Source organism: Accipiter gentilis, chromosome Z (genome assembly GCF_929443795.1).
Source record: "Accipiter gentilis chromosome Z, bAccGen1.1, whole genome shotgun sequence".
Taxonomy (NCBI): domain Eukaryota; kingdom Metazoa; phylum Chordata; class Aves; order Accipitriformes; family Accipitridae; genus Astur; species Astur gentilis.
Genome location: NC_064919.1, coordinates 36,020,295 through 36,039,823, shown reverse-complemented (window position 1 = coordinate 36,039,823; position 19,529 = coordinate 36,020,295). Strand labels below are relative to the sequence as shown.

Here is a 19,529-nt window from a genome sequence, read left to right as displayed (position 1 = left end):
AGGCAGTCCTCTCAATCTAAAGTCCAAATCTCTGCAGGCTGGGATGTCAAGTATGTTTAAATAGGACAGCACTGCTATTATCCAACTTCCCACATGTGACTAACTTCTGATGTGGAAGAAGATCACAAACCATATTCTTCATGCCTCTCAGGCAACTAAAACACTGTTTTGGTCACCCACCATTACTAAAATTCTTACTCAGACATGAATAACCCTCCAATCTGGATGTCAACAGGTCAGCAAGCATTGCCTTCAGCTCATAAGCAGACTGCTTATTTCACCTGTAAAGAGGATTAGATGTCTTCAGCACATCAAGGAAACAAGCATGAGAACAGACTGTGTGGCATTTTAGCTCCATCTATCTTTAAAATTTCCATAAAAATTTTTTATGTCCCATTTAAGTTACTAACTCATCATCATATGACTGGCCTCCACTGCCATGACATACAAAACTTCAGTGTATGGTGACAGGCCCCCCAGAAAGTCATTCCACAACCTGAAACATCATCTACCCTTCAAACACACTAAAAATAGATTCCTCACCCCCTTGAGGTCTCAGCAGCCCATCTGATATTACAGTACAGTATTAACAAACCTATGTAGACATGAATTCTTAAAATAAATATCTTCAGAGATAAGACCAGAATACCAGCAAGCAAATTATATTCCTGTATACCACTGAAGTAACATGGGCAAACCTGTGGAAGCACTAAAGAACCATGGAGGGCAAGGAGCATTTCGTGTTCATTTTGCATGAGCACACCACAAGCAACCTTTGGTCAACCTGTCTGTCATCTTGCCAAGCAACTTCTGACTCAAGGCTTCTGGTCTGAAAGACATTTTCTTAGTGCAACCTCAACAGTTTTTATGTGGTTCCTTGGGAGAACACCACGCTCAAAATCTTATATTCTCCCCCGCTCCACAGTAGAAGGAGAGAAGCACATTTGTAGAGGGTGCAGAATGGAAAATTCATTGTAGTATGTTATCACCTCTGTAATCTGATAATTTAAAAATAATTTAGGTTTACTCATTTATTCATGCAGCTGGTAGACCCAAATATATTGACGCACTCTTTCAGCAGCTCCAGTGAGTAATACAGTTATGCCCTTAGAGCCAGGGATTTCAGGTCTCACACATGCACAGATAACCTGGCAGAAGAAATCTGCATGCTCTTGAGAAACAACAGCTTCCTCTCAACCTACCAGGGTGGAAACACACTAGGAGCCAGCACCACCAAAGAGTTAAATACACGAATCCTGCAAGCCCTGAGCTGAGAGCCATCATACATGCTGATTCACAACATGGCCTTCTCCCCAGGTCCTGGTGGTATCGCACACTGGGCTGTTTTACACCATATGCTTGATCACAGACAAGAGAACTTGACCTCTATACAACCTGACATAGCTGAAAGCCGATATGCTTTCTCCCCACTGCCCTCCCCCAGCGAAGATAAAAGGTCATTTAGACCAAAAGGAACCGGTCCACACTGACTTCCAAGTTACATGAATTCAACTTTTGAGATGCACTCCTGGCCAGGAATCCAAATCTTTTCTCGCAGGGCTGCAAGCCACAGCCATATGAGAGGGTAGGAACAATTCAACAGTCAAGAAGCTAATTAACCAGGCTGAGAGCTGTCTGGCTGCTCTCAATTTTCCATCAGCCATTTGTTAACATTTTTACACTTGTCAAGTTATTTAGCTGAGCATGATAGAAGCACAGTTTCAGAGTCCACCAGTGCTGGAGGTCCTATATCCTGCAGCCAGAGCCACCCAGATGTAGAAAAGGAAGGGAAAAACTGAAATGCAAGATCAGAGCTTCCAATCAAATAAGGAGAGAAATCATTCCAAATTTGTTCATATTGACATTTATTTATTTTTCTGACAGTACAACTTTTCACACAACGTAGAAGAAAACAAGATGACTCCTTATGGCCATTGCCTTCCAAACTTTGCTGCATTACCAACTAAACTAAGTAGATATTGTATATATAGTCTCTTCTTCCATACTCACCACAAGCAGCAACACACCTGAGAACACACCATCAGTCAGAATCAGTAACATTGTAACAAAGTGGCAGGTAACCCTAGTTCCCATCTCCCAAGAGCTTGCGAACAGCAGAGCAGGTCTGCTCCAGCCTCACCCACCAGAACGACTCCCTAAAGGAGATTTTTCTTATCTACATATTGGTTTGTTTCAACACACACAGCAACAGAATCCAGCACCAAGGTCTTAATTTCCAATATCCTTCTTAAATCCTAATTATGCCTATTTTACTGGGTAGAGGGATGGATGGTTGAAGTAATTAAAAAAAAGTAAGACCAAGGTTTCAAGGGCTGTACACTAATTCTTTGGTCTCCTTAGTGTTTGGTCAGAGAGGCCTAAAACCCCATTATAAAGAGCCACATGCCCACAAATCTAAGTCTGACTGGAACTGAAGTTCCAAGTGTGAGTTAAAACAAATAAATATTCAGGGGCCTCTTCAAGTTCTCTCCAGAAGCAGTCTGCTCAACTAGAGATGCACACTCATGCCTAATTCACTGCATCCACCTCAAGACCAGCACTCCTCTAAGCTGTCTCACAAGTTTAGCAAAGACTGGACTGTCCACTTTGTTTAAAAGGGGGGGGGGGGGGGGGGGGGAGAAGGGGAAAGGGAAGAGGAAAGGGAACTGGGAAGAGGAAAGGGAAGTGGGAAGAGGAAAGGGAAGTGGGAAGTTGTTAAACAACCACCACCGACATAAGCCACCTTCACCAATCCCTACAGAACTTCTGACCTAGAATCTATTCAAGCTGTCAATTTAAGAACAAGAGGTAGGCAGAAAGGAAAAAAAACACTTTTCAGCATCATCAAATAGCTGAATTCTGGCATTCGGACCACAGCAAGGCCTTTATTAATGATCCCTTTCCCAGCTAGACACTAAATTAAAGTCTTCAGCAAGTCAAAGTCAAAGAAACGTAGATGCACCGCCCTCCATGTCACACTCATGTTGGACAGAAATCCTCCAGCACATGTAGTCTTCCCTTAACTACCCTGTTTATCTGATAAAACTCCAAGTATGGGCTGCTGGAGCACAGATTCTGTGTCACATTCCCTCATTCTGCTCTTTTCTTTGCCAGCAATGAGAGGTCTAGGGACAATGTGTGGGAGGAATGTGTTTGCCTGGCTCCTGTGATAAGTAGCTATTGTATTATGAAAGCATTTGCATGACAACAGCCCAATCCAGTACGACCCATCTTCTTCCCAAAAGGAATATCCTGTGATGCCTTCTTTCCACAACCACTGATACCACCCTGAAGCAGCACTATTTGAACCTTAAGAGCTGCAAGCGGGAAGGAAGACTTTGCTCGGAAGGAAGAGTTTGCTCATTCGGGCAGTGCAAAGAAGCCCCTATTGTCCTACAAGGCCACGGAAACAGTGACCACATGTACATCAGAAGATTCCATTTTTAGCATCTTTCAAAACAAAGTCTTCTCTTTCACATTGTCACGAGCACATTGAATCCTCAGTCTTCCTATATCATTCTCTGCAATGTCTGCTTTGTTTTGTCTTGAAAAATCATTCTCCTGCCTCTCTACCCCACGCAATTGCTCTATTAGCAGCAAGTTTCCACTACACATAATTATGGCATGCCTTAGCCTACTTTTCTGTTTGCTGAATAGCTCTGCCTATTTTCTACTTGTGCTGATGCTACCGTTTACTTTTCCTGACACACTAATCCTTGTATCCTTTGAAGGCCTGACTTCCTCCACCCAGCAGCTGGGGTTCTCAGGCCCCTTTCCAGAGCTTTTTAATAGCAACAGTAATGCCATCACTGAACATCCCACTTCTTAATCTTCAGGTCAGCATAGAGCCTGTACCTGTTACAAGCACTGCAAATACACCATCCAGTGCTGCTTACCACCCATTATCTAAATGACTAGCAAGTTATTAATTGCATATCCATGGCATTGAAAGAAGGAGAAACACAGGCACAAAATGCAAGCACTTAGCTTCTTCTCCCAAAGGCATGAAATAACTCTCCAATTTTCTGCATAATCCCAATTAGATTGTTTTATCTTCCACCACGAAGCAACAAGCAACATACTTCAACAACTGAATTCTTAATTTAACTAGTTCAAAACTAACAGAAGTAGTCCAGTGAATCAAGTGTTTTCTCAGAATTATTTGTCCTCAACACACTGGCCTTGCAATGATTGCTACCCCGATAAGCTCTCAGTAAGTCCCTTCTAATCACTCATGACATTGATGCTGTGCCTACAGCTCTTTATGCTGACATTATTAAACATGTATTCTTAAAGAGACTATATTTGACTCCACTCAAGAACAATGAATGCACATCCCAAGATGTCTCACTTCCATTTTCTTCAAATTACCAAATAAACATAAACTGATTGTTTTTCTTGAGGGATCTTACCATCTTCTACCCAAAAAGCTGCTTTTGGCCCAAGCCAAAAACCTATTGTATTCCTCGTAGACAGCAGCTGTGGAGGTCCATAATTATATCGCAAAGACTAGACAAAAATGAAGAGACTTTTCAATCAAGGGGAAATTAAAGGCATAGCACTGTTGCTAGGTCTGGGAGTCATGTTCTGATAACCAATATGTCTCAAAAATTACTACAAAGCAATCACAACCAATGATGAGGGAAGGCTCTTTTCCAAACACTGCTTAAAGAAAAGTTCCTTCAAGTAGTGATTACGGAAGGATATTTTGCCTAAAGCTGAACAAAGCAACTGTACCAAGATCTTCAACTCCTGGAGAGCTGAAGAGAGCATAGAAAAAATTAAAATTGTACATGACTGTGTGTTTCAAATATAAGACACCAGAAATAAAGACACTCCTTTTCCCATCTTAAACCCTCTCTTTCAAAGCCCTTCAGAGTTGTTTGTACTGCAACATCTGGCACAGCTTCATAAAACTGAAGAGATGAGGGGCAGACTTTAGATCTTTGGTATTGTTTTTAAAGCTAAAAGAACAAAATGGAAAAAAAAAAAACCCAAAACAATCTCATGTGACTTTTTATTTACCTATGTGTTCAACTTCACAAATACAAGCTGAAAGCAGAAGAATACTTCCAAAACTCAGGACACAAATGAAGACTGCATTCTATTAAATCTAGTCCCCTCATTTGGAAATTTCTACTAAAGCCGTTTCACTACAACCAACAAGATAACTATCATAAGTTGAGCTATCTCCCTTCCTCCCCCCTTTTCTTCTTTCAGCATTGGCATACAAACCATGCTATTTTAACTTCTTTCCTGTTCTCCCAGTTCTTCTGGAACATTTTATTTTCAACAGTCAACTCATTTGGAGAAGTGCCATGCTGAAGTTCAACCATTTACAATGTTAACTGTGTCTCTGCCAGCAGCTGAAGACTTGCATCACACCACCTTCTCCAGCACTTCTTGATTAAACAATTTGAGTTCCTCTCTCTGAGAGGTAAGCAGCCTTCATTCTCATCATACTCCTTTTTTTTTTTCTTAAAAATTATCCTCACTCTTTGAAGAGTAAGGTGGCATTTCTCATCCCCTCCTCAAGTAACATTTCACGGATCTCCTGCTCACTTCCTATGGACTCATATTATATTTTAACACTATTGGAAAGTTTTCTATCAAACTCTTTTGGGCAGATTGGTCGATTATTTAGTACTCTAGAACAAAGCAACTGTTTGGAAAGCAATCATTTAGACTGATGAAGTTCAACATTTTTACTGAAGCCAGTAATTAGAAGTTCATACTTGATCACATCTTGATCCAAGTATGCAAGTTAAGCAAATCATACAGTTCTGGCACTAGCAGCAGACCATCTTCATCCAGAAAAAGTCCACAAAATACATTATTTCATTTCAAAATAGAGAAATATCTGTGAAGAGAGAGTTTACATTATTTTTCTACTACAATGATTGGAAGTATAACAAAGGATAAGGAAACAAAATACATGAAAAGACACAAAGACATATTGGCCTTTGTAGATCTTTCCTGATGTGTCAAAACAGGATCTCCTTCCTCTAACAGTATGCTTCTTCAAATCACTCTTTTCAATATTTCACCGGAGGTTTTTGGATACTACATGTTTTGTCCCTAAGTTTGCTTAGTGATAGGTTCTTAACAGGGCAGTGTTAGTTAATGAATACTGCACAGCTATTCACCAGTTTCACACTTTTAACTCCTTTTTCTGCAGTTTCTTGCTACAAAGCAGTGTTCTGCTCAATTTAAGAAATTATCCACACCATGCAGATAAAGTGTTACAGCAAACTGGAGCAATCTCAACTTATATTGTCACTCTATACATGTTGTTTGGAGGAACAGGAAAACTCAATAGGAAAAACTCATTTACACTTGTTCCTGGGAGTTCCAAATTTCAAAACATATCTTTGGGCTTTTCTGAAGTAACCTTCCTCAAACTGTAAGCTGTACTATTATAAATAAGACTTTAGTTCTTCCCATTTCCTTTTTAAGGCTAAAATTAAACGTGTCCATTCCTTAGGGCCCAAAGTAACATCTGCCAGATGTCCAGACATCCATGTTGAACACAATTCTTCTCCAATACTTATCAACTCTCTTTTCAATCACTCATGTCTTCATAAAAGTCAATCCTCCTTTAAGTCAAAGTTCACAACACTAAAGAATTTGTTATAAAATTTACTGAATTGAAATGATCTTTTTTTTTTTCCACGTCCATTTGCAGTTGTTCTACTTTCCATTTCCAGCATCCAATTATGTACTCATGTTCTTCATAGTCTGAGCATACACAACATATTTTTAGTTTTCCTCTTGTAACAAAATAATTTTTTAAAATTATGGAAGGAAATTCTAAACATAGCCTTTTAAATTTCTCAGCAATGTAATCCATTGTGAACCTAGTTAAAATGTATAAGGAAATCAAATCATTGCTTAAACATTTTTAAGCACTGGTCCATAGGCTATGTATAATAGGGTTGAGAAAAGTGATTAAGAAAAGCAAGTTTATATACTGAAGAATAAGAATGCAGAAAAATATGAATACAGTTTCTGTTAGAGCTTGCACCATGAAAAAGTTCTGGGTGCCCACAAACCAAAAGCAATTGAAAGCCATTGTCCAAATGAAGAAATTTGTGCCCAGTTACAAGAAACATTCAAGTCACCACCAGCTCATGAATTAAGATTATCTTTCTAGATCTCCTTTAAAACTCACTGTTGGGTTTGGGTTTTTTTTAGATTTGTTTTGTTTTTAAAAAGAAAAGAAGACCCTCAGCTCATATTTTAAAAGCTAGGTGAAATTCAGTTTATCTGGGCAGAACTACAGCAAGTAACATCATTAACTATCATTCTCTAAAGGGATTTCAGTCTCACAGTGAAGAACCCCCCACGCCCCCCCAAGAAATAACACCACTCTCAATCCAACTCAAACTACTGCAATGACGTTTGGTTTCCTAGGGTGTCTGTCACCACAGGAGAGAGGTAAGAGGCCCTCCCATAAAGATCCTCAGCTTAAATCTCAAACTTGTTCTTGGATTGCACATGCCACATTCAAGAGCTACGTATCTGTAGGGCACATTGTAGTGGAAGCACTGAGTTGACCTCTCAAGAAGTAAAAGGAGATTCAAAATTCTGAACTATGAAAACAAGCAGATACCTAAGAAGATGGCATACAGTCTTCTTATACTGGAGATGGGTATTTAGGATCTGACCCAAACAAGCAAAGGTCAGTGGGGACTTCTGCAGTTTCTTCAGCACCTGCTGATTTAGACCTGTGCAGAGACTGCAAAGGGCATCAAAGAACATCACTTGGGGGGGGTGGGGAATGAACAGTTAACGTCCCTCTTTACGTTGTCAAAATATAATATTAAACATACCTGAAATGGTATATTCCATGGCCCACTTCTGAAAGATGGAGACAACCACAGTATCTCAGTAATTTGGGTGATATCAGCAACCAGAACTTAAGAAATGCACAGCTGATAATGCCATATCTTTCCCAAGTATATTAGATTATATACTAAACCATTTCTTCGATAGCAAAAATAAAGGGCATTGATTTTAACCTTGCAGCAGCTGGATCTCAAGTCCATCGCTAGTCATTGCAATCCTCAAATCTTTCTATTCTCTTTGCACATCTGGGAGCATGTTCTGATTCAGATTCATTGGTCCCCTATCCTGTCACTTACTCCTCCATATGTAACACATTCCTTCTTAAATTCTTCAGAGTAACCTATGTATGAACATTACTGACACCTTTCTATGGAGCTGTGCCTTCAAGCTCAGTAGTACTGCACTCTTGTACCCCCCTCATGCATTTCAGCACGTAGTTTGAATTTGGGGGGAACTGCATCTACTATGCAACTGATGTGCAAATTTAGGTTGGTGGGAAAAGAGTGAGGCTTGTTTTGAGTCTACTCAAAATGGTTTCAGATTAAAAGGTGGGTTAAAAAAAAGCAGATAAATTCCTGTTCAACTGCTATCTCACTTTAAAGATCTTAGGTTTCCATAATGACATTAAAATCATAACAAGAACATTGCCATAAGTTTTCAGGAAAAAAAATTTTAAGACACCAAAAAGACAGCTGTGAAAACCGTTTCTTTTTTTTTTCTAAGAGAAATCATGTATGTTATGATGCTCTGAGGAACCTACTAAAAGCCTGCCAGTATCATTTTAATGCAACCTAGTGTGTGGGGAGAAATATTCCATCTTAATTTAAATACATCCAAAAGAAGGAATGCTCTTGAAAATCAGATGTTAAAAATCCCCCAAAACAAGCATCACCACCATCATCTAGAAAAAAAAATGACATTTCATGACGTTCTCTGGAAGAACCTGAGCAGCCTCAAGCTGCGTGCACTTACCTCCAAATGCTTTCAAAAAATCTATAAATATATGCATATAGGCACTATTTCTTTGGCCAACTGATCAACCTCCTAAATTCTGTGGTCTTTAACCAAAGAAAAATATCTAGAAAGGTGACCTCCACATGAAAGCATAAGAGCAAAAAAGCCTGAGGATGTGTTTCTCTGTGTGAAGGAGAATCTGAGCAATTTCCTCCAATCCTCATTTCCTGATAGCATGAAGTCAGAGAGAAGACCCATCACAAATGTTGTACATTGAGAAAACTGAAGAAACCTTAGGGGAAAAAATCATGATTAAGCCAGCTACTGCCAGCAAAGCTTCAAAACATGGAGAGACATCCACGATGTTAGGAGCACTTCCCATCTCAGCTTTGTCTACTCTCTCTCTCTCCTCCATTTTCTGGTGGAGCTAGAGAACATGACATGGCTTACCTGACTCAGATCACAGCTCTCTGCCAAACTAGTCACTTCCTCTTAGACATGCAAGCAGCTTCATGAGACAAACAGACCCCCACAGACACACACACAAAAGCAGCAGCAGAAAGCACTCAAACTTGAAGGTCTTTCTCCTTCCAAACACCAGAAAAACGAATGAAACTTTTCCTTTTTCTCCCCCAAAAGAGGGAGGTGAGAGGGGGAGAAATCCTATCAGATCACAACTACATGAAGCTCCAGGAGGATCAGTGTGGAGAATAGAAACCACAATGCTAAGAGGAGCGGGGGGGGGGGTGGGGGGGAAAGTAGAAGGTTACTCCAGAAGACATAAAGAGCCTGTAGACTGTGTGTGCATGTGTGCGAGAGCGAGGAGAAGCTTTGTGTTGTGGAGCCTGGACTGGAACCAAAGCAGACAGCTTGCAAATGGAGGACAGGGAGATAAAGAAAGGGAAAGAGGGGGAGAGATAGGGAGAAAGCTGCTCCGGGTCGTTGAGAAAGGGGCAGGGGAGAAAGCGCCTTCTCCCTCCCCTGGTTTAAAGGTAGGGACATGGGGGAACTGAGCAAGAAGAAGTGGGCTCCTTCCCCTTCCTTTCTTCCCTTCTCTCTTTCTCTCAAAGGAGAGCACAAGCGTGTGTAATGGCTCCTGCTCTCCAGCTGAACGCTGTCCTCCTCCAAGCAACCTCCTGCGGGCACCACCAGCCCCCCAACCCCGACGCCGCCGGGGACCCCCGCATCCCAACTCCAGGAGAGCCGTGGTGGGGGCACCACCGCCGGGGTGAGGGACCAGCCTCGCCAGCGGCGAGCAGGAGGGCAGCGAGAGGGGACGAGGAGAAAGAGGAGAGGAAGAGGGGGAGAGCAAGAAAGAAAGAAAGAAAAGAAAGAAAAGAAAGGAAGAAAGAGGTCACCCGATTGCCTGGGTCGTGCCAGCACGGAGCTTTTCTCTCCTCCGTGTCTCTCCCGTCTCTGATCCAAGTCCACACGCACAGCACCATCCAGACCTCGCACACACACACACATATCCTCTCGGGCACCCCCCCAACCCGAAAGCTCGGCTGATATCTCACTCATCTCCCCATATCTCCCCCCCCACCCCTTAATGCAACAACAAAAAATTAATTAACCGCCTTCCTCCTCCTCCCACCACCACCACCACCAACACCAGCACCTCCTCCTCTTCTCCTCCTCCATGCAAGAGACTTCTCTCTCAAACAAAACACCCCGCTCTCGCTCCCCTCTCTTCTTTTTTTTTTTCTTCCTTTCTTTCTTCCTCCTTCCTCCGTTGACCGAATGAATGGATTTCAGAGGAAGGTGGTGGAAAGAAAGAAAGACAGAAAAGACCAAACAACAACAACAAAATATATATATATACACAGACACACGAGAGATGATCTCTCCAATGCCAAACCGGAGATGGGTTTTAATTGCAAGAACTTACAGGAGCGTCCCGGCACTGCTGCTCTTGCTGCTGCCTCCTCTCCTCTTCCTCTCTGCCTAGCTCTTCTTCTTGTTATTGTTGTGGAAGTTGTTTTGTGAGTCTCATGTGCTCCTTGCCAGGTCTCAGCAATGGAGGATCGCCATCTTTCCCTGCTTTTCCCCCCCTCTCTCTCTCTCCCTCTCCCTCTCTCTCTCTCCTTCACTGGTTTGCTGCAGCTGCAGATGACCTGAGATATCCGTCTCTCTCTCTCTCTCTCACTCACCCTCTGTGTCTCTCTCTGAATAATGAGCAACCAGAGGGAGAGAGAGAAAGAAGACAATCTCCTCTCCTACCACACAAAACGCAAGAGCACCAGGGGGTGCAAGAATCCTTTCTAACAACAACAACAACGTGTAGGGGATGAGGAGGAAAAAGAGAAAGAAAAGAGAAGAAAAGAGAGGAGGAAAAGGGAAGAAGAAAGAGAGGGAGGGAGGTGGAAGAGGAGGGGGGAAAGCAAGCAAAGGAGAGATCCAGGAGGCAGACAGATGGAGGAGAAGATGGTAGTGATAGAGGAGGAGGTGTTGAAGATGAAGGAGATGAAGAGGAGGAAGGTGGTAACAAAAAGTTAAGGTCTGGGACACTGAATCACTCACAGGCCAGGGAGGAGGAGAAGAAGGGGGAAAGATCTGAAGAGCTTCCCCTTCCAAGCTGTTGCCTTCACAAAGCTTCCTGTGCAGGAGCACTCAGCAGCTCCTGCGATGCTCGGGGAGCCGCTCAGATGGAGCACTCTGCTAGGTCATAGCTCTCTTCCAGCCATGGCAAAAACCGGTTTCTGCATGCAGATCTGCCCCTGAGGTGATCCCTCAGACGCATCCATCTAGAGGCTAATCTTCCCTGAGCAGGGTAAAGAACATAAATGGAGCTGGAGGTTGCAAAGTATAAAACCAGATCTACCACGTGGTTGGTTTTTAATCCCCCTTCCAGCTCGCATTTGATGTGGAGAAAGGACACTCAAATTGTCCATTTCTGGCACGTATTTTGAAGTCTACTCCCGGAAATAAAGACAGTCATCTCCAGGTTTTTTATTTCTCACAAGCACTTAGGAGAAGAGAGAGCTTGTACTACAGAGCACCAAAATCACTTCCTACATTGGTGAAACGTTTTTGGCTGCAAAAATAAAATAAATAATTCTACTTAAAATAACTTTTGTGCCTTCCAACACCTAATTGTCTGCTCCTTTGTGACTGATTATTTAAAACCGTGGAAACTAACGATCAAGGCTCACAAAGAAAGGTATCTTGGTGATGAAGGCAAGCAGGCAAAGACAAAGCGGCTGTAGCCTGCATTTTTATTTAGTCTCGTTTCTATAAAGCATTGTGCTGAGCTTCTTCTTTTGCTTGAAACCCCCCTCCCCCCCCTCCAATCTTCCTACAGCACCAGGTCAGATTCTTTCTAGGGTTACGTCTAGCACTGGGCGGGGGGGGGGGGGGGGGGGGGGGCGGGGCGGGAGGGGGGATTAGGGGTTACGTGCAGACTCAGAAAATCAATACACGGGAGTGAGGCAAAATCAATTTGAGCACAAGGGCATGACTGGTATTGGAACATCACTGGGGTTTCTCAAGCCCTGAAGCGCTGCAGCTTGCATGGGTGGAAGACAGACTAGAACCACAAAGGTCCGGTTCGGGTGAAGGGGGACATCCCTCCCCTGCTCCGAGGAAGTTTTATGTGAGTGGTGAAGCTGAGATGATCTTCTTAAAAGAGTCCAGATTTTACTGGCTCTGGGAGAGGTCAGGCATGTTAGAACTTCATTGTCTGAACTCTCCCAGTTCAGCTGAAGACCAAATGCAGAAATGCTAACAATAGCAATAAAATAAAATAACAAAAATCGGTCGCCCAGGTACTAGTCAAGTATTAAACCCATGCACTCCCCGATCTTCCCATCCACTAGACTGCCGTGAGTACAAAGCACACAGGCAGGATCTCTCCCATTAAATCTTCTCTTTCTTTGAGCCGTGCAAGTTAATCACTAAACAGGAGAAAGATCTTCTCCCTCCTCCTCTCCCCTCTTTCCGCTCCCCCCCTTCTCGCCCCAAACAAGTGCTGTGAGAAATAGGAGGAAGGATAATATCTGGGCAGAAGGAGCACTGTTGGATTTAGAGAATCCTTCTTAAGGAAAAGGGGAAAAAACATCAAAACTGAGGATTCCTACTAAGACTACTGGTTTCATGCAGACAAATGAAGCGGACACCTCCTAAGAAGCTGATAAAAGAACATTAAGGAAAAGGGAGGGACCGTCTTTACGGCTGCCAGAATGTGCATGTGTTCTGCCTGCAATTTTCTATAAATCATCCTCTTCGCAGGAAGAGAGCGCCTGGGCTTTGCAATCTTTGACGTACCATCAACGCCGAGGCAGATAATTTACCTCTTTGTCTCTCAGCATTACACTTTAAATTTAAAAAAAAAAAAAAAAAGAGAGAGAGGAAAAAAAAGAAAATAGAGCAACCCCACAATCCCAAACCCCAAAACACCTGACTTCGGACCAGCCACCCTCCAGGGAAACAACAATCCCATTTCAAAATGAAGGTTCTTGGGAGGAGTAGGCATCAAACCTCGGAGGGGGGGGGGGGAGGGGGGGTGGAGAAAGAAAGAAAATGTATCTTCATGGAGGTAGCCTGGAAATGTTTTCCCGCCCTATCCCCCCGTCCTTTGGCGAAGGGGGCGGGGGGGGAGGTGTCCCTCCTGCGCCGGTCCCGTGGGGGACCCCCGTGCGCCGGCGGGGAGCGCGGGTGTCCGGGCCCCCACCCGAAGTCCCGGGGAGGAGGTCGGGGCGGCCAGAGGAACCCCGGCGCTGGCGGGCAGTGCGGGGGGGCACGGGGCGGGAGGCTTCTCCCTTGGGGTCGGGTGGTCCATAACTTCCTTCCGCAGGCTTTCTGCCATCCCCGCCGTGCTCCGAGCGCCGCCGGGGAAAGCCAACAGCCAGATGGACACGCTGTGCTGGGAGAGCCCCACCAAGAAGCAGCCACCAGTGAAAAGAGTGGGGGGAGCCTCCACGGGCGGCTGATTTCGCGGAGGAATCGGCGCTTCTGGCTGCCGACTCCAGTGGAGGCGAAGGGGCCAAGTCCGGGGGGTGCAGGACCCTCCACGGGTGGTGGGCGGGCGGGGGAGGGCTTTAGCTGCTGGGCAGCCCCCCTGGCTCGACCCGGTGCCGTGCTCGGCAGTAAAGAGGTTAACCGTGCTGACAGCCCCCTGGTCTTAATTACCCCGGCGAGTTAACAGTCCCATTAAGGGAAACGAAGATAGTTTGCACCTCTCCGGGTGCCGGCGTTTGGGTCGCCGGGGACGCCTGGGGACGTCGGGGTGCAGACAAAGGCGCCGGTATGTCCTCTGGCAGGCAGCCGGGCTGCGGGACGGGAGTGGGAAAGCCCGGACGGAGCCCACGGTGGGGCTCAGCACCCCCGCTCCCCACCCACGGTTGGGGCGGAGGCGGGGGGGGGGGGGGGGGGGAAGAGAGGATTTCAGCTTCTGTGCGTCTTCCCAGCAGGGATTGTGTCCCACCGCCGTGTTGGCTGAAGCCACAGGAAGGGGATGCTCCTGGTTTTAAATAAGAAAATTTAAATCCTCTCTGAGCAACCTGCGGTAGATCGACGATGTTCAACAGTGTACCAGAGGAAGGAGGGCCTGGGGTGGGGGAAAAAACATTCTCCAGTCTCTCAGACTGGCTACATCTTTCTGCACCCAGAAAACCCCAGCAGCCTGGGCCTAAGCACTTCATCCCCAGGCCAGATCTATGCTGGTGTGCAATGATCCAGGTTTGCATGATGACCCTGGCTGACACCTGCATCCTGCTCCTACGACCACTGGAAGCCCATGGAGGCTACACGGTGAGCCCCACGGTGGCAAGGCCACAGGCAGAGGGGTGAGCATGAGCAGACCACAGAAAGCTCAAGATGGTGCTATTCTGCCTTCCCGTTTTTTATTTTTTTAGCCAAACCCATTTCTCCATGGGCTCTAATTAGCTCCTTGGGATGCGACACTGGTCCATTTGGCATGGACAGTGAACACAGCCTTAGTGAGCACGAGACACTGGGAAAGCAATGTGCACATGTGCACAAAGCAATGACGCTGAAAGCACACTTCTTCAAACATAGTCAACAGTGAGGCAATGTTAATGTCCCATCACAGAACAGAAAGTGGCTTCTTTTCTTCCTCCCTAGATTTGGAAGACTTTCTTCCTTTTCCTGCAACAAGTTTGAGTGAACTTCCTATTTATTCTCCACTTCTTCATGGCTATTTTATTCTACCAGAGCAAGGTGTCACAGACCTTGTGCAAGAGGCAAGCATTGTATCAGCTCACTGAAAAACTGAATATCACTGTCTCTCTAGAATATTATGTTCTGCAGCTATTGAGAGAATTTCACTTTCCTATCTGCATTTAGAAGTGCGCTGTTCTGACCTTTACTCTGGCAACTCACTTATTTCTTTAACTGCCAAGGGCTTCCATATTGTGAAGGACTTTGAGGAGAAACTGGTGGGTTGGAAGCAGAGAAATCCTTCTCTGATCCATGAAAGACAAGGGAAATCTAATCAGCAAAGTTTTCTTTTAGCAAATACTCTCATAGAGGACAGTGGATTCAAGAGGGTTTACATGTAAATAATCCAAATCTAGGCTCTTAAGAACCCTTCAGAAAATTCCTCTATTAAACCTAAAACTTCCAGCCTGCTAATAAAATTTGGAATGTTTTATTTCTGGCAGAGCTCAGACTAAAATCTCTAACAGCATTCACTGTAAGATCACTTTGTTATCTGCAGTGACACCTCATAATGTAGTACACATGTTGCAGACCCGTAGAAAGATACATTTTTATATTGCTGGGAAAATTTAAGAGAAGTATACTGGTGAGGACCAGGTTGGGTTATTGAAAGTCACTTCCTTATCTGACAGATGCGTAGGTTGCAACTATTAGAAATACAGTTTTTTCTCCTTCGAGAAAAGTGAATCTTCAGCAGTCAGATGTTTGGGCAAACTCATGGTTATGTTTTACACCTGTCCCCAAGCTTCCTCAGAAACTCTACACCAGGACCAGGAGCCAAGAAACCACTTTACAAAGAGAACCAGTCCTGCTCCAAAACCTTTTGGCTTAGGCCTGAGTCAAGACTAATGGGTGTATGGTGTTGGAAGGCTATGCTAGACTTCAGGGTGGATTTGGTGAGTACCACAGGTCTTCACTTCTCCAACCTAAGAACATGATGACTAAAAAGAGCAGGCAGCAGAAAACCGTGTGTTTAGAGCCCACTCAAACTTCCAGTAGAGTTAATGAAAAAAATTCCTTTGGTATCAAAATTAACTGGGTTGAAATCAAACAGAACACATCCTTAGTAACTGAAACATGAATCACAAATGGCCCTAGATCTTTAGTAAGTAATTTGTCAGTATATATCCTCTTTTCAATGATCAATTAGATTTAATAAAAGAATAAAATGCAGCCTACTCAAAAAAGTGTTTTATCCATCACCAGAAGACAGGCAACAAACTGATTTTGGGGAAATCCATAATTACCATGACAAGGGTTTGCTAAGCAACTAAAGGCACATCCGGACTTCACTTCTTACTGTTAAAAAACAGTGACCATGCAGCTTAATTAAATTCACTTTGAAATTTTGAAATTTTTAGAAGCAAAATATTCTTTGCTATAAATGCAAATTAAGTTTTATGAAATTCAGTTTTTCCAAAGACACGGCTGGATTTCATTTAACTTCTGCGTGTTTTAGATGGAGTCAATGAGATTGAAACTGCAGTTACTTTACAACATCAGACCTTCTGAATCATAACAAGTGTTTACTGGTTAGTATAGGAACATTATATCCCAACATTACATTATACTCACTACTAAGAAGACTTCAAGAGAGAAACAGTTTGATTTTGTCTTCAGAAGAGATAGGTACTGAGTGATTTGTGAAATGGTTTTGAATTTATTGGTCAGATACAAATGGTTTCTGGCTATATTTACTGGTCATTTTTCAGTCCCCCCCACCCTGTATATTTTATTAGATTTATGCAATTCAATAGAAAGCCATTCTTAACTTGCATACCTGTGAAAAATGTGTTTTCCCCTTTTTCTTTTTTTAAGATCTAAATGCAACACTTGCATCTCTTTATCTGTCTCTCTAGCACCCCAGTATTTTTAAAACTTAAGCTCTCAAATGCCAGTCAAATAATTTTTATTCTGTATGTCCTAATCAACCTGTGTAATATACAGCCTCTGATAGATTTGAGTTCCACTTCCTAGCCCGTACTTCTGATATCTAATTTTTCTACACCCACCATAAAATTGAACAAGGCCATCTCTGGCTTTGTAGGGAAGTGCCTGGTACTGCTGAATAATCTGTCTGGTATATGCAGTTTGATGACATTTTTATTGATACATTACAAATTTAGCCCAAGTTTCATTTTTTGAAGCAACTCCAGTAGGGATTTTCATTTCCCGTGGAAGCATTTCAGGCATAGTTGATTTCCCATCTTGCATGTCTTTGAAGATATAAAAAGGAAACAATGCATTTTATCTCCTACTTTTGAACTACTTCAGCTTACAGTTTATTTCCTAATGAAGTTGTTTCTTCTTCAGCTTTTGCTGAAGTCCCAGTTGTACGTATGGGTCAATTCCAGTTCATTTTCCCTGTGAGCATAGGGATGTACACTGCAGGAAGTTGAACACTGACAAAGTGCATGACAAAACTCTATTCTTCCAATAATGTTATTTGTTTTGGGCACACCTTTCGCATCTCTGAGCTTGTCACTGCTACTGCTAATCTGGAGATGTTTCAACAAATGGTGTTTCAGACTTTTCTCATGAACTTAAGTTTGTGACCAACACAAAATGAAGGTCTTCCTCATCCATCTCCTGTACATTTATCTCTGTTAAAAGATTGAATTTTTTCTACGCGCGTGTATTTATGGCAATTTTTTTTTTTCGTTCCACGTCTCCACATGATCAGCCGAATCTTCAACTGGAGTAATTTGGCTGGCTTCATTACTCCAGTGGATATACTGCTACTTTAACCCTTCTGAATGGCTCATTCTTACATCTAATTGGGTTAATAATCTTTACCAATTACTTTCAGTGGTTTAGATATTTGTCTGTTTACTTGTAGGTATTACGTATTAAAATTACATGTTTTTCTGCATTGATGTTCTCACTATGATACATTGATATCTTGTAAAGTGTTATTCTGTTTTTAAAATTTGTATTTTCTGCTGTCCTTTCTGATCTCTCTAGAGTTATTAATTTTCCTAATGCCCACTTTGACTTCCTATGTTTTAAACTGCAACATTTTGCTGAATTTGTCTCTGTATTAATTTATTTCAATATGCTATATTTCAAAGGAGCCTTTCTTCTGTAATATCTCATCTATACTAGTTTTGTGCCATTTATGAAGAAGACATTGTTTCCAGTTTTCATTTTTGCAGATAGCTGTTGTGTTCTCTAGAATTGAAGAGACACCATTTGTAATGTGAATTCATATTTACAATGCCCATTAAATACTGATCTAGTCAGAGATGGGCAATCATATTGTCATGAAAGATAACTGCATATATAAGAAGGCAAGTGCTATAGTGTAAATTTCAAAATATATTTCATAGCCTATGGCCATTCTTATTTGTCTTGAGATTGCCTGTAATAAAGTTTCTACACTAACACGTGGAAATATCTTGGTGTGTTTTGCTTCCTTTTTGGCAGAACCATTTTAGTATGAGAATTTTCAAGCTCTTTTATGGAAACCCAGGCTACATTTCAGCCTTCAAGGTGACTGGGTGGATCCTGTTAACAGGGAGAAGGTATGACAAAAGAAAGACACAAAGAAGAACACAAAAGGAAGTCCATAAATAGTACCAGTACACTTGGAAAAAGTCCTCACCTATAATTACAAAAACATTTCAGCATCCCATTCTGTCTTCAGAAAGGTAACAATTATTTATACATATCAATCTCTATGTAAATGCCACCTGTCCAATCAATATATTAATATTTGAATTAATTTCAAAAGAAGATAGCAGAAAAAAAGCCATCATTTCCTCAGTAATGAACTAATTTATCTGAAAATCTGACAACTGCAAGTGGGTGGTACTCTTTTCTGTGTAGTCTTACAAAAGATATTGCTGCAATCAAGCTGGTACTTACTATTCTAATAGTAAAACATGCCGAGCATCAAAACTTGACATGGAATGTAATGAGAAGTGATATGATTGAGCAGAGATTTAGCAGATATGTTAGTTATATTATGTTAGCATGATTTCAGCTCTGGGTCTTGAAATCTTTATACACACACACACACTTGATGAGTGAGACAATTTCTTGTGGAAAGTGTACCTTAAGGAAAGTTTTGGAAGAGAAAACAAAGGAACTATGGCCAATGCAGGGAGAATGCTCTGCTTTTAAATAGCCAAGTAGAAGAGGTTGTTATGACATATGTACAGTGCCTAGTTCAACAGGATCCAGTTCCACTTTCCTGGTCCATCTGGTAATGTACTGCAAGCAATAGGGAGGAGTTCAGCCATGTCAAGTCCTTAAAAGTAAGGGATGGATAGGGCGAAAGCATACAAGTGCCAAAGAAAAGCAAGGTGCTGTTTAAAGGGGAAGAGGAAGAGGAAGAGGAAGAAGAAAGGGAAGGGAAGGGAAGGGAAGGGAAGGGAAGGGAAGGGAAGGGAAGGGAAGGGAAGGGAAGGGAAGGGAAGGAGACAAGGAAAGGAAAGGAAAGGAAAGGAAAGGAAAGGAAAGGAAAGGAAAGGAAAGGAAAGGAAAGGAAAGGAAAGGAAAGGAAAGGAAAGGAAAAAAGAGAAAAATAAGAAAGAAAAAAAAATAAA

At 42.7% G+C, this 19,529-nt stretch overlaps 1 protein-coding gene across 6 annotated transcripts in view; it reads right to left on the bottom strand.

Annotated features, from left to right (window-relative positions):
- Nucleotides 1–11,523, bottom strand: part of ZNF462 (zinc finger protein 462) — a 93,247-nt gene extending 81,724 nt beyond the window's left edge. For 2 of the 6 annotated variants that reach the window (XM_049794583.1, XM_049794586.1), the window contains exon 1: nucleotides 10,691–11,521. The gene's annotated coding sequence lies outside the window, so the exon portion shown is untranslated. The other 4 variants (XM_049794588.1, XM_049794587.1, XM_049794585.1 and 1 more) reach the window with 4 other exon arrangements.
- Nucleotides 11,524–19,529: the final 8,006 nt, after the last annotated feature.